Source organism: Apium graveolens, unplaced genomic scaffold (assembly GCF_009905375.1).
Source record: "Apium graveolens cultivar Ventura unplaced genomic scaffold, ASM990537v1 ctg451, whole genome shotgun sequence".
NCBI lineage: Eukaryota > Viridiplantae > Streptophyta > Magnoliopsida > Apiales > Apiaceae > Apium > Apium graveolens.
The window spans coordinates 171,008-185,805 of NW_027418573.1; positions in this window are offsets into that span (position 1 = coordinate 171,008).

A 14,798-nucleotide genomic window follows, 5' to 3' on the forward strand; every position below is an offset into this window, starting at 1 on the left:
TATATGATTTTATAATGATTTATAGATTTAATAATTATTTTATGAATAATCACCGAGAATCGTCTAACTTCGACCGTTTTTACGTTTTTACAACCCGAAACTCTTCCGAGAACTCCTTTCTTACCTAATCTGGTAATTCCGGACATTTTCCGTGTTTTGATTTTTTCAATCCGGATTACGGTTTGGACCGTACGCGTCCTATCGTACAATTTTCGATACGAAAATCATTTCGATATATTAACAAAACCCGTATTTTCAAAAGACGGGATACTATTACATTATTTTATATAAAGTGTTTTATAAGAAGTCCGGTTTGGGTAATTATCCAATATGGGTATCAAATCGGATCATTTTTGTAGTTACTTAGCGGCTAAGTAACTAATTTATCGATCCAAAATGATCCAACACGAATCAATATTACATATATATAGCCCTTTTATTATTTCATTTTATTCATATAATCATAAACAACCAGTTAAAACCATTAATTCAGAGAGAAAAACCCAAAAAATATTGCATTCTTCATAATCAAACCCACGAACGAAGGCGTTATCGAATTCCGATTCAAGCGTGCGATATATCAAATCGAAGCTCTCGAAAAACTCTTCCTGAATCAATCAACTATTTTGGTGCAGAAATCAAGATATTTTTCTTATTTAATTGTTTTATTTTGAATTAATCAAAGATTAAATTATGAAAAAAAATTCTTGATGTTGTTGATGTGATTTGATGATTCCATCGTGTAGATAATCTTTTTCTGGTCATTTTGGTATATTATACATCGAATTTGGAGTCCAATAACATATAGAAATTGATGTTTGATTCTGGAAAATTGAAATTACGGTTTATGTTCTTGAATAATTTCAATTGAAAATTGGGAACTTTTAATCTGTTGATTCTGGGTATAATTGGTTAATATAAGCTTGTAGATCGTTTAACAACAATTCGAATGGTGTGTACAAGATGAACCAAGGACGCCTGGAAGTTGCTCGCCTGGAAAAATAACTCGTGGCGGCGTCGGAAAACTTCGATGAGGTTTTCCGGCCGAACCACGAGTTGTTGATTTATTTGAGTGTAGCAACAGGTTCCTGGCTGGTAGAGCTACTGATCTGCTCGATTTCACGCAATTCTGGGCAGGGGAGGACGACGACCCCCGAACTTTTCCTTGAACTTTTGGCCCCCGAACTTTTGTTGAATTACATATTCAGTATTTTAGTTTTAAAAGTTTGGAAAAACCAAATTATTGTTTTATTTATTTTCAAAAACAATATTCTGTTATTTTTAAAAATAAGAAAATGTTTATTTATTTATTTTAAATTCAGAAAATTCATTTAATTATTTATTTACTTAAAAATAATTCTGATTTATTTTAATAATTAATTTTAATTAGTTTTTAATTATTTTAATTAATCAATTAATTTGATATTAATTGATTAATTAATTTAATTAATTATTAATTAATTTTAATTGATTATTTAATTAGATTTAATTATTTATTTAGATTTAAAAATCCTGAAAAATAGTTTTGAGCTTTAAAATATTATTTAAAATTATTTTCAAAGCTCGATAAATAGTATTAAATCATTTTAAAGTCAGAGTCAGGTATTCGAACCCTGTTATTTAATTATAAAATGATTCGGAGACCGCTTTTAATTCCGAAAAATATTCAAAAATTTGTAATAAATACTTGGAAAATCATTTTAACCCCGAATCTTTTTCGAATAATCATTTTAACTGAATATCTTACGTGTTACGTGTTATATGTGATCTGATTGACTATTTTTGTTATAACTTTCAATCCGTACGTCGGATTTGGGTGAAACGAAGGGTAGTTAGAAGCTTGTAACGAATAGAATGAGTTGGGCAGTAGTATTGATAAGTACATGTGATGTTTAACAGAGAAAGCGAGACGTAGAAAAGGAAAGCAGGTAGTCAGTGAGTGGGAACCAATTGACAAGTGCTAGTAAAGTGAAAGCTAATTGATAAGGCAAGTGTTCTTATTTTTCTTGATTATATTGCAAGTATTTTGAACTCTCTTCATTATGTTGCGATTATTCCAAATAGTTCTTATTCTATATTGCAAGTACTTTGAAGTACTTAACCCCAAACCCTGATTCTTATTGATCTTGAGCCATACGCCTGATTCTTCATAAATTATTGATTATTGAATTCTCAGATACGAACCACACCTATACGATACTACTCCACAAATACATATATACCACATACTGATTCTTGATATTGAATTGTTCAACATACGAACATTTGTGCTTTGTATAATAGAAGACCAATCCTTTTAACCCTTGAACCCTTGGTCTTCTACTTTTTGATTCTTTTTTTGATTGAAAGCCAACCTTTATGATTCCATTGTTATACCTTCTTGGAATTATGAATCACCCTATGCTTTCGAGATAAATGTTGTTTATAATTCAGCTTATTGATTTACATTGTTTATCATATTGTTATTCTGAAATTGGATTGTTTTTAAATATGGACCGGATTCATGGTCGGACCAGATTCGTGGTCATAATAGGCCTGAGTGTGCCTTGGATCCAGTATATAGAGCAAAGCTGGGAGCCTTAATCGGGGTTAGTGCGTGACTGATCAGCAACTTAATCTTGGTTTTTAAAATAAAAGTGAATATCCAATTCTAATCATTGCTTATCAGTAAACTTGATTCCTTATATCATTTCAATTGATCATTATTTCATCTCAGTGTTGTCAGTGTGAGTTGCTGAGCTAGTTAGCTCACTCTTGCAAATCTGTTTATATTCTTTTCCAGTGAAAAGGGAAACTGGTGGTAACGAGGATCCTCAGACAAGTGTGCGAGCTAGGTACCCAGGTTGAGATGGAATAAGCTAGCAGTTGATGTCTGGCTTAGTTTGTGTTAATAGTTTGTAATAAAGTTTACTTCAGTTGTAAGATAAATGAACTGGGATTTGGAACGTTGTAATATAAATAAGGTTGTGGCTTGTAGGCATACTTTAAACTGCATTGATCCATGGAATATGGTAAGTAGGGTCATTATATATATATTATTATATTCATAAATAGGTCTAAATATGGTGTGTGTGTGTGTGTGTGTTGTGAACCCTAAACTTCTGACCCGGATTTGGAGGGCGTTACTTTATTTCTTTATCATTACTTGCCCGTTTATATAGGAACAAGGGAGCTTTGAATGCATGGTAGTCTAATTCCCATATCTCTAGTATGATACCGTAAAATGTCAAATTACTTTCTACGGGGTTCAAGTCCTTGGCACTAGACACTTGGACCGCTTTAGCAATGACAAACACCCCGCTGTTTTTAGCAACGCGTATGTCATCTCGTTCCTTTGTAAAATATCGCACTTCGTTCACTAGATAACCTTGATAAGTTAGTATTAAAAATGATGGCTTGGCTGCGAGCCATCTTATCATTTTTGAAACACCTTTGTTGTTCTCCCTTAGTTCATCATTCACCTAAAAATATGATAAGTAATTTTAAATCCTAAATAGCTAATAGTCGTCGTTACACTACATATCAAAGAACCTAATACAACACTGACTTTATTTTGAAACCAATCAGCAAAGAGCCGATTGTGCTCTCTCCTGAGCCAATGTAAGCTTTTCCTTTTCCTTCGGTGAATTTCTTCAAGATATTCCTTATGCATTCTGAAAAATGCATATGGAATGATATATTAAAGACACATTATAAGACTAATTATTGGATAATGAGGAATTGAAAACAAGAAGTGAATAAACTCACAGAATGTATGGAAACACTTTAGCGTTGTTTAGAAGGACATATAGATGTGCTTCATCTCGTCCTTCTCTTTCACTGATTTTATTATCACAACGGATAATGGACCAGATATCTTATTATCTTGGTCCTTTGGAAGACCGACAGTGGAGTAATTCTGACTAAGAAACTCGGTGCAGAATTTTACGGACTCTTCTCCAAGGTAACTCTCTGCCATACAACCTTCGGGATAATAACAGTTTCGAACATAACTATTTAGTACTTTATTAAACCGTTCAAACGCATACATCCACCTATAAAATACTGGTCCACATAAGCGTAGTTCCTGAACCAAGTGGACTACTATATGTACCATTACATCAAAAAATGACGCATGGAAAACCTTTTCTAGATCGCACAAGGTCAGTATGATATCTGACTGTAGCTTATCCAATTTTGACACGTCTACTACTTTGTTGCATAAAGCATCAAAAAGAAACACAATCTAATAATTATGACCCTAACATGCTTCGAAAGAACGGAGCGTATTACAACGGGGAGTAATTATTGGAGAAGGATATAGCAATCATGTGACTTCGGCCCGAAAATATTCAAATCAGGCATGGAAACACAATTTTTGATGTTCGATGCATGTCCGTATGGAAGTTTCATCGACATTAATGATGACAAAAAAGTATTTTTTTCTTCCTTTGACAAAGTAAAGGGAGAAGGAGGCAAATAGGTTTTCTTTACTCCTACTTGGGGAGCCAAATCAGATCTAACGCCCATTTTCATCATATCACGACGGGCTGCCACACTATCTTTTGTCTTATGGCACATATTTAGTAATGTGCCAATCAGAATATCACATACATTTTTCTCAACATGCATTATATCAATACAGTGCCTAACATGGTGAAATTTCCAGTATTCTAACTCAAAAAATACTGACTTTTTCTTCCATGGACTTTCAACCTTCTTTGCCTTCTTCATTTTCTTCCCAAACTCAAATTTGATTTGTTCTTGCTATGCTAACACTTCTTCTCCGGATAGGGTCCGACGCGGCTGCCCAACTCTTGTTGTTCATTAAAAGCGGCCCTTTTCCTTCTATAAGGATGATATAGAGGCAAATATCGGCGATGCCCTTGGTAGCACATTTTCCTACTATGATTCAAATATTTAGCTACAGTGTCATCTCCACAAACTGGACAACACTTATAACCCTAATTGACGCAGACAGATAAATTTTGGTAAGCAGGGAAGTCATTTATCATCCACATTAAAACTGCTTTTAAAGTGAAAAATGATTTGTTATACGCGTCATACAGATTTGGTTCCCCTTCCTCCCAAAGCTTTTTCAAATTATCAATCATCGGTTGTAAGTAGATGTCGATGTTATTACCAGGCTCATGCGGGCTAGGGACCAACATCGACAACATCATAAATTTTCTTTTCATACATAACCAGGGAGGAAGATTGTAACTCACCAATATGACTGGCCAACAATTATATCTATTAGATAAGCCATTATTGTGCAGGTTTACACCATCCGCCGACAAAGCCAAGCGAAGGTTTCTCGGTTCACTACCAAAGGAGGGCCACTTATAATCTATATTTTTCCAAGATGGAGAGTCGGCTGGATGTCATATTTTACCATCTTGTGTCCGCTGTTACGCATGCGGAAGATTAAAACATACATTTAAATCTAGGAATTATTCGAAAATACCACATGACTTTGGCTGGAAGATTAACCTTCTCTTCACCTTTCTTTGTCAATTTCCACCGAGAAAGTCGACACTTTGGACACTTGGTTGCATCAGCATGACACCTCTGTACAGTACACAGTCATTCGGACATGAATGGAATTTTATATACTCTAGACCTAAATTGGAGAGGGTTTTTTTGCTTCATATACACTACTAGGTAACACATTATCTTTGGGAAGTAGAGACCCAATAGAAGAAATGAGGTCAGTGAAGGCACTATCGGTAATACCAAACCTAGATTTCTAGTTATACAACTTCAACATTGACTCTAACTTAGTACAGTCACTACCCTCATATAAATAAAAATGATGAAATATTAGTTAAGACGCGTGGGTTGTAAAAGTATAAACTATAATAACCGGGGTATAATTTGGTTAAACAGTTAGTCCCATGGGTTACAAAAATTAAAATAAATAGTGTTATACACGTTCCAAACTATAAATTGCTAAACTACTAAATATTGTCTTCTGATCCCCTTAAACTCCGACAATAATTTAGCCTACTAAATTACGACCTATAAATGTATTAAAATTACTATGAAAACAACTTATCTTACTAAATTACGACCTATAAATATATTCAAGTTATTGTTAGGAATATGTTGTATACTTGATGATAACTTGAATAAAACACTTAACAGATTTTAGTTAAGTGAAATTGTAGCTTTCAACGGATGATAACTTTCAACATCCGTTGAAAGAGTAGCTTATGTAATAATAAGACTTGTTATACATTTCTGCATAATTGGATAGCTTAGTGAACTAGATGTTGTAAATTGTCTAAGTTATGTTAACTACTAGATTGATATGCAAGATAGGATGGTGAATTATAAATATTAGATACCTTTTAATCTTGTATAAATGAAATAGAGTTAACTGCCAAAAAGACAGTCTCAACGGATGATTCACAAAGCTCCAACGGATGATCAACATAAGTCTCGACGGATGATCAAACAGAGTTTCAATGGATGATCAATCTGAGTTCCAACGGATGTTTAAATTCAAAAGAGCAGTTGATAGAGACTTGACAGTCACATGCATTGGATAGATGCAAATGGAATGTGGCAGCCTGTATGAAGATTTTAGAGAACAAGTAAGCATTTCCATTTCCATGCTAAACATATAATATTCAAAGATGCTAGAAAGCGGAGTGTGGAAGCATGAAGTTAGACTAGATATAGTTTGTCTTATTATCTTGTCTTATTATCATATAACTTGGTGATATATAAACCAAGTGTAGCAAGTTGAAAGTTAATAGAATTCAAGTTAGTAAGCTTTTTATCAGAGAAATAGATAAGACAAAATTTGTTAAGAATTTCTCTGTTCTTGTATTCTCAACTTGTAAGAAGCTGTGAACAATTCTGTTACACAGGGTTCTCTACTTAATATATAACTCTGGTGTAAAAGTTCAATCCACCAGAAAGTTTTTAAATACTTATATTTAATTGCTTTTTGATTTGATTTCTGTTATATTCTTATTCCGCACCATCGCAAATCACACACAGTTATTATTGGTAGAAGAATCACTCTTAAAATTGGAAAAGAAGCCAGAATTACATTAACCCCCCTTCTGTAATTTTTTTTAGATTGTTTGTGAATAAAAATTGGTATTAGAGCAAGCTCTTGAATAAAAATTGGTATCAGAGCAAGATCTTGAAGAACAAAAAGTTTAAAGATCACAACAACTAACAAGATGAACAAAAAAGATGTTGGAGTAAAGATTCCATTTCTGGACAAAGACAATTTTCACCATTGGTAGGTGAAGATGCACCTGCATCTCCTATCTCAAGATGAAGCATATGTGGACTACATTGAGAAAGGTCCACATGTCCCTATGAGAGCTACTACAGGAAATGAAGCATCAGTCCCAAAGCTACAAGCAGAATGGTCTGATCCAGATAAAGAACAAGTTCAAAAGGATAAAAAGGCCATGGTATTCCATTTAATGGTGTTGACAGTGACATGTTTGACAACATCATAAACTGCAAAACTGCTAAGGATGTCTGGAATACAAATCAAGTTATATGTGGTGGAACTGAGCAAGTAAGGGAGAACAAAATACAACTTTTGATTCAGCTATATGAGCATTTCCATAGTAAAGAAGGTGAGTCACTCACTAACATTTTTAGTAGATTCGAAAAACTACTAAATGCTCTGAAACTGCATGGAAAGGTCTATCAAACAAAAGACTCAAATCTCGAATTCCTTAGATCTCTGCCAAAGGAATGGAAGCCTATGACAGTCTCATTGAGAAATTCTCAAGATTACAAGGAGTTCACCTTGGATAGATTGTATGGTTTTCTAAAAACCTATGAGCTTGAAATAGAGCAAGATGAGAAGATGGAGAAAGGAAGAAAGAAGGGAGGGTCCATTGCATTAGTTGTTGAGTAAGAAAAGGGGAAGGAGATAAAGGTTGAAGCTGTTGATTCTACACCAAACCTTAGATTTTGTGAAGGCAAGGGAAAAGGGCTAGTAGCTGAACATAAAGACCATCTTAGTCAAGATGACATGGATGACATAGATGAGCATCTAGCTTTTCTATCCAAGAGATTTTCCAAGCTCAAATTTAAGAAGAATTTCAGAGCAGTTAAGCCAAACAGAAACATGGTTGATAAGTCTAAATTCATGTGTTTCAAGTGTGTCTTGGCAGGTCATTTTGCTAGTGAGTGCAGAAAGCCTGATTCCGGTAAAAAGAAGTTTGAGCATGTTGATTATAAGCAGAAATACTTTGAGTTGCTCAAGCAAGGAAAGGGCTTTCATTACATAAGAAAATGACTGGGCTGTAGATCGATTGGAAGAGGATGAAGATACAAGCTATGTCAATCTAGCACTTATGGCCAAATCAGATGAAACAAGACAAGTTCATCAAGCAATTAGGTAATCACTATCAACCTAGCTCATTTATCTAAAGCTGTGTAATGATGCCATAAATGGCATGTCTACTAAATTATATCACCTGCGTGTTACACTCAAGTCTCTCACTAAAGAAAATAATAAAGTTAAAGAGAACAATGTGTTTTTAAGTGAAAGAAACAATGTGCTAGAGACTCAATTTGTTGAGTTTGAAAAATTGAAAATAGAATGCAAGATTGCTAAGGATGAACTTACTGAATCCTTAAAGAAAGAGGAGATTTTAAGAAAGCAACTTGAACCAGAACAATAAGTAATTAAGGCATGGAAATCATCTAGAGATGTCCATGCTCAAATTACTAAAGTCCAAGGTATAAAATCTTTCTGTGATACAGTCTGGAAAAAGAATAAGGAGAAGCTTGATTCCAATCTGGTCGAAGGACTTCCAACAGATGTGGATTTGACGGATGATGAAAATTATCTGTCAAATAATCAAAAAGATTATTCGTCGAAAGATAATGAGCCACATCCGTTGAGTATAAGTAAGCCAGTTAGCAAAGCTAAGCTAGCTAAGTTGAATGAAAAATATGGATCAGTCTCTAAGAGCTTTGTTCCAGGAGAAACAAGTCAAGTGAAACAGAACAAAAGAGTCAATATAGGTCATCTTTCTATCAAGCAATTGGATGACGGATTGGAGAAAATTGAAGTGAAAGTAGAGTCAAAAAGGAAAAACAATAGAAATGGGAAAGTAGGGATTACCAAACATAACAACTAAACACCTAAGAAATATGCTCCAAGAAAAATTTGTGTTAAGTGTGGTAGTGTTAATCACTTGTATGTTAATTGTAAACTTGTTTTTCCTACTCCCATGTCTGCACCCCCTCCATTTTCCAGCATGCCTACAATGCATGTAAATGTTATGCCTGCACACAATTTGAATGTGTAGCATGCTAACATGCCATTTGCACAAAATCCATATTATGCTGCATTTAGTATGCCACAAATGCCATTTAGCATGCCTTACTAGAATAATCTGTGCAAGTAGATGAAGGCATCTGTGTTGGATATGCTGTTGGAAAAGCATATAGAGTCTATAATCTAAGAACCAACATTTTTATGGAATCTGTACATGTTGTGTTTGATTATAAAAATATTGAAGAACTGCAAGATGGAGATTTCCATGAAATCCTCAAATTTGACAATGTTGAGATAATTTATGAAGACAGTGATGATGAAAGTGATCAATAACCAATTTCTAAGGAAAATGCAGAAAAGTCCACAACCAATAAAGCTCATAATTCAACATTCATCGAGAGAAAAAGTGCATTATCCGTTGAAAGGCAATCTGCATCATCTGTTAGAAGGCAAAATTCAACATCCGTTGAATCATCAATAGAAATTAAGGGCCAAATCAGATCACAATTAGAAAGGACCCCAACTACAATTCATAGATCCACAAACTCAGAGGGGGAGTTTCTTCTAATCAAAACTCTATCACACATCAAGACAACAATGAGGCCTCTTCATCTAGAGCTAATCTACCTCAACAGAGAAAGTGGACTGGGGATCACCCATTTGAACTGATCATTGGTGATGCATCTTCAAGAGTGCAAACAAGGAAAGAAACTCAAGATGAATGTCTATATAACAGCTTTCTATCTCAGGAAGAGCCTAAAAAGGTAGAAGAAGCTTTGTTGGATCCTGATTGGGTTTTATCTATACAAGAGGAGCTAAATCAATTTGAAAGAAATAAAGTATGGAAGCTGGTACCTAAACCTAAAGGAAAGAATCCTATTAATAATAAGTGGGTATTCAAAAACAAGATGGATGAAAATGGCATAGTTGTCAGGAACAAAGCAAGATTGGTTGCTAAGGGCTATTCTCAACAATAGGGAATAGATTTTGATGAAACCTTTGCTCCTGTTGCAAGACTTGAAGGCATCAGAATTTTCTTACCCTATGCAGCCCATGCCAATTTCAAAGTCTATCAAATGGATGTTAAAAGTGCCTTTCTAAATGGTGATTTGGAGGAGGAAGTCTATGTCAGTCAGCCTCCTGATTTTGAAGATCCAAATTTTCCAGAATATGTCTACTATCTTTTGAAAGCACTTTATGGACTAAAGCAAGCACCTAGAGCCTTGTATGATACTTTGTCAAAGTTTCTCTTAGAAAATCACTTCATTAGAGGTACTGTTGACAAAACCTTATTCTTTAGGAATGTTAATGGCTCTAGTATACTTGTTCAAATTTATGTAGATGATATTATATTTGGCTCTACATATGAAAAACTTTGCAAAAGGTTTGCCAAACTAATGCAAAATGAATATGAAATGAGCATAATGGGAGAACTAACTTACTTTCTTGGTTTACAAGTTAAGAAACTTAGTGATGGAATATTTATTAGTCAAACTAAATATATCTATGATCTTTTGAAGAAGTTTGATCTAATGGATTGCACATCTGCAAAAACTCCCATGGCCACTGCAACTAAACTTTAATTAAATACTACTGAAAAGTCTGTGGACATTTCAAGCTATATGGGCATGGTTGGTTCACTTTTATATTTAACAGCTAGTAGGCCAGATATAATCCTAGAGAATCTCATTTAATAGCTATTAAGAGAATTTTCAGATATCTCAAGGGAACACCAAAACTTAGCATTTGGTACCCTAGAGATTCAGGCTTTGATCTAACTGGTTATTCAAATACAGATTATGTGGGTTGTAAAATTGATAGAAAAAGTACAACATAAACCTGTCAATTTCTAGGATACAATATAGTATCCTGGTTCAGTAAAAAGCAAAATTCAGTTTCTATTTCTACAGCTGAAGCTGAATATATTGCTGCTGGTAGTTGTTGTGCATAAATTTTGTGGATGAAAAATCAATTGTTGGACTATGGTCTACAAGTGAATAAGATTCCTATTTTCTGTGATAACACAAGTGCTATTGCCATCACTGAAAATCCAGTACAGCATTCAAGGACCAAGCATATTGACATCAAGTACCACTTCATCAAAGAGCATGTTATGAATGATACTGTGGAACTTCATTTTGTTCCAAGTGAAAAATAACTTGTAGACATCTTGTTAGGAATGTATGTGCATTAGTTTGATGATATGTTTAACAAAATACTTAAGTAGAAATTTAGTGTCTGTAGCCTCAACGGATAAGACCACTTTGGCTATCCGTTGATGGTGTAGCTTTACTTAGAAATAAGTCTAGTGTTGTAGCATATTTCAGTCTCTGTATTTAAAATGTAATTCTTGGAAGTTGAGAGAAACTATGAGTCATGTTGACTACTAGATGATATGCAGATAGGAAGGCCAATTGTAAATACTTCATGCCTTGTAATTTTGTATAAGTGAAGTGGTATCAACGGATGACTTAAAGACCTTCAACGGATGAGAAGCTAAGCTTCAACGGATGTCTCTAAAGCTTCAACGGATAAAGTCATCAACGGATAACATCCTTCAACGGATGAGTGCATCAACGGATGAAAGCTTCAACGGATAACATCCTTCAACGGATGAGTGCATCAACGGATGAAAGCTTCAACGGATGTTCTGATGATTAGCCGTTGATAAGGGGTAGTTGTACCTACAAACAGAGGCACATGGGTTGATAGAGACAACTGAGATGTGGTAGCCGAATTTCAGGAACAACAGAAAAAGCAGCCGTTCTTCTCTAGTACAAAGATGCAATAGTCAACAAAGTACTGGAGTGAACAGGAAAAGAAGCAAGTGAAGATCTTATTTTATTACTGTATTTTATATTGTTCTTCACTTGTACACTTGGTAATATATAAACCAAGTAGAAGCTAGTAATTAGAAGAGAGATTTTCCAGAGCTGTTTAGAAAAATATTGAGAGAAAATTCATCTAGTTTGTACTAGGATGCAGCTGTGATCAACATTGTTTAATCACAGATTTTCTAAAATACCATCTCTGGTGGAACAACAAATCCACCAGAAAAGTTTTTAAGGTCTGTTGTGTTCTTTACATTTGTGCTTGAATATATATCTGTCTGTATTAGCTTAAAGCAATTCACACACTTGTTCTTCTTGAACACACAACTTTCATAAACTGCTCAAAACTTGAAAAAGTTTTGAGATTTACATTCAACCCCCCTTCTGTAAATCTCATTGTTAGTCCACTAGGAATAACAATTGGTATCAGAGCAGGCTCTTGACATACAAAGAGTTTAAAGATCTTGGAATCTAACAAAGATGAGTAAGAAGGATATTGGAGTAAAGATCCCAGTTCTTGACAAAGACAGTTATCACCATTGGAAGGTGAAAATGCACCTTCATCTACTCTCCCAAGATGAAGGTTATGTAAACTGCATTGAGAATGGTCCTCACATTCCCCACAAAGTAGCAACAGTTGCTACAGCCACAGTTGCTGTTGGTCAATCCATTCCAAAACCTAGAGCAGAATGGACAATGGAAGACACAGAAGAAGTCCACAAGGATAAGAAGGCTATGAACATTTTGTTTAATGGTCTTAACATGGATATGTTTGATAATGTGATAAATTGCACAACTGCCAAAGAGGTTTGGGACACAGTTCAACTACTGTGTGAAGGTACAGAACAAGTGAAAGAAAACAAAATGCAGCTTCTCATTCAACAGTATGAATACTTTCATTTTGAAGAAAATGAATCTTTAAATGAAACATTCAATAGGTTCCAAAAGCTGTTGAATGGACTGAAGCTGTATGGAAGAGTGTACCAGGTGAAGGATTCAAATCTTAAATTTTTAAGATCCTTGCCAAAGGAATGGAAACCCATGACTGTCTCCTTAAGAAACTCTCAAGATTATAAGGACTTCACTCTTGAAAGATTGTATGGAATCTTGAAGACTTATGAACTAGAGCTGGAACAGGATGAGGTATTGGAGAAGGGGAGAAAGAAAGGAAGTTCAGTTGCATTGGTAGCTGAAGATGAGAGGAAATGCAGACAAGAAACTGCGAGATCTACATCAAACTCCAAAGATGGTATAAGAAATCAGGAATCAAGCAAGGGGAAAGAGCAAGTTGCTGAAAATGAAGACAACTACAGCCAAGATGACTCAGATGGTATTGATGAGCATCTTGCATTTCTGTCCAGAAGATTTGCAAAGATGAAATTCAAGAAAAACACTAGAGCCACTAAACCTCACAAAAACACTGTGGACAAATCCAAGTTCAAGTGTTTCAATTGTGGTATAAGTGGACACTTTGCAGGTGAGTGCAGAAAGCCAACTTCTGAAAAGAAGAAATTTGAACAAGTAGATTACAAAAAGAAATATTTTGATCTACTCAAGCAAAAGGAGAGGGCTTTCATTACTCAAGAAAGGGACTGGGCAGCTAATGGAGATGAAGAGGATGAAGATGTGGAGTATGTCAACCTTGCTCTCATGGCTGATTCTGAAGAAAATGAAGTTAGTTCATCAAGCAATCAGGTAATCACTACTGACTTAACACAGCTTACTAAAGAAGAGTGCAATGATGCTTTTAATGACATGTCTACCGAATTGTATCATTTGCGTGTGTCTCTTAAATCTCTTGCTAAAGAAAATAGTAGGATTAGAGAGAACAATCTGTTTTTAAGTAATAGAAATGCTTTGTTAGAAGATAAGATGATTGACCTAGAGAAAACAAAGTTGCATTGTATATCTGTTGAAAATGAACTAGCTGAATCTGTTAAGAAAGTAGAAATACTTTCCAATCAATTAGAGAAAGAGCAAGAGGTGATTAAAGCCTGGAAGACATCTAGGGATGTAAGTGCTCAAATTGCTAAGGTCCAAGGAATTGAATCATTCTGTGAAACTGCCTGAGATAAAAATAAAAAGAAACTGGAATTAATTGATGGGCTGTCAACGGATGTGGAATCAACGGATGATGAAAGTTATCCGTTGAAGGAAGAAAAGGAGCATCCGTTGAAGGTTCCTCAATCAAAACAGGCAGATGTTTCTAAAAGAGAGAATCTAAAGAAACTCAACAAAAAGTTTGGTTCAACTTCAAAGAACTTTGTCAAAGAAGAAGCAAGCACATCCAAAGATGTCAGTAAGGTGAATGTAGGGCACATGACCTTAGAACAGTTAAATAATAGGCTCAAGATGGTTGAGGATAAAAAGGAATCTAAAAGAAAATCCAACAGAAATGGGAAGGTAGGAGTTAATAAACACAACAATTACACACCTGTTAGGTATGCTCCTAGAAAAAGCTGTGTGCATTGTAGTAGTGTTAATCATCTATCTGCTAGTTGTAAATCCATTAAGAAGACTCCCATAAATGTACCCTCTTCTATGCCTAATATGTCTGCATCACCTCTGCATGTTATGCCTATTATGTCTCAACAAAATCCTTATGCACATTTTGTAAACATGCCATATTTTAACAATCCTTATCTTGCTGCATTTAGTATGCCTCAAATGCCATACAATATGCCCATATGGAATAACATGTTTGCACAATCAATGCC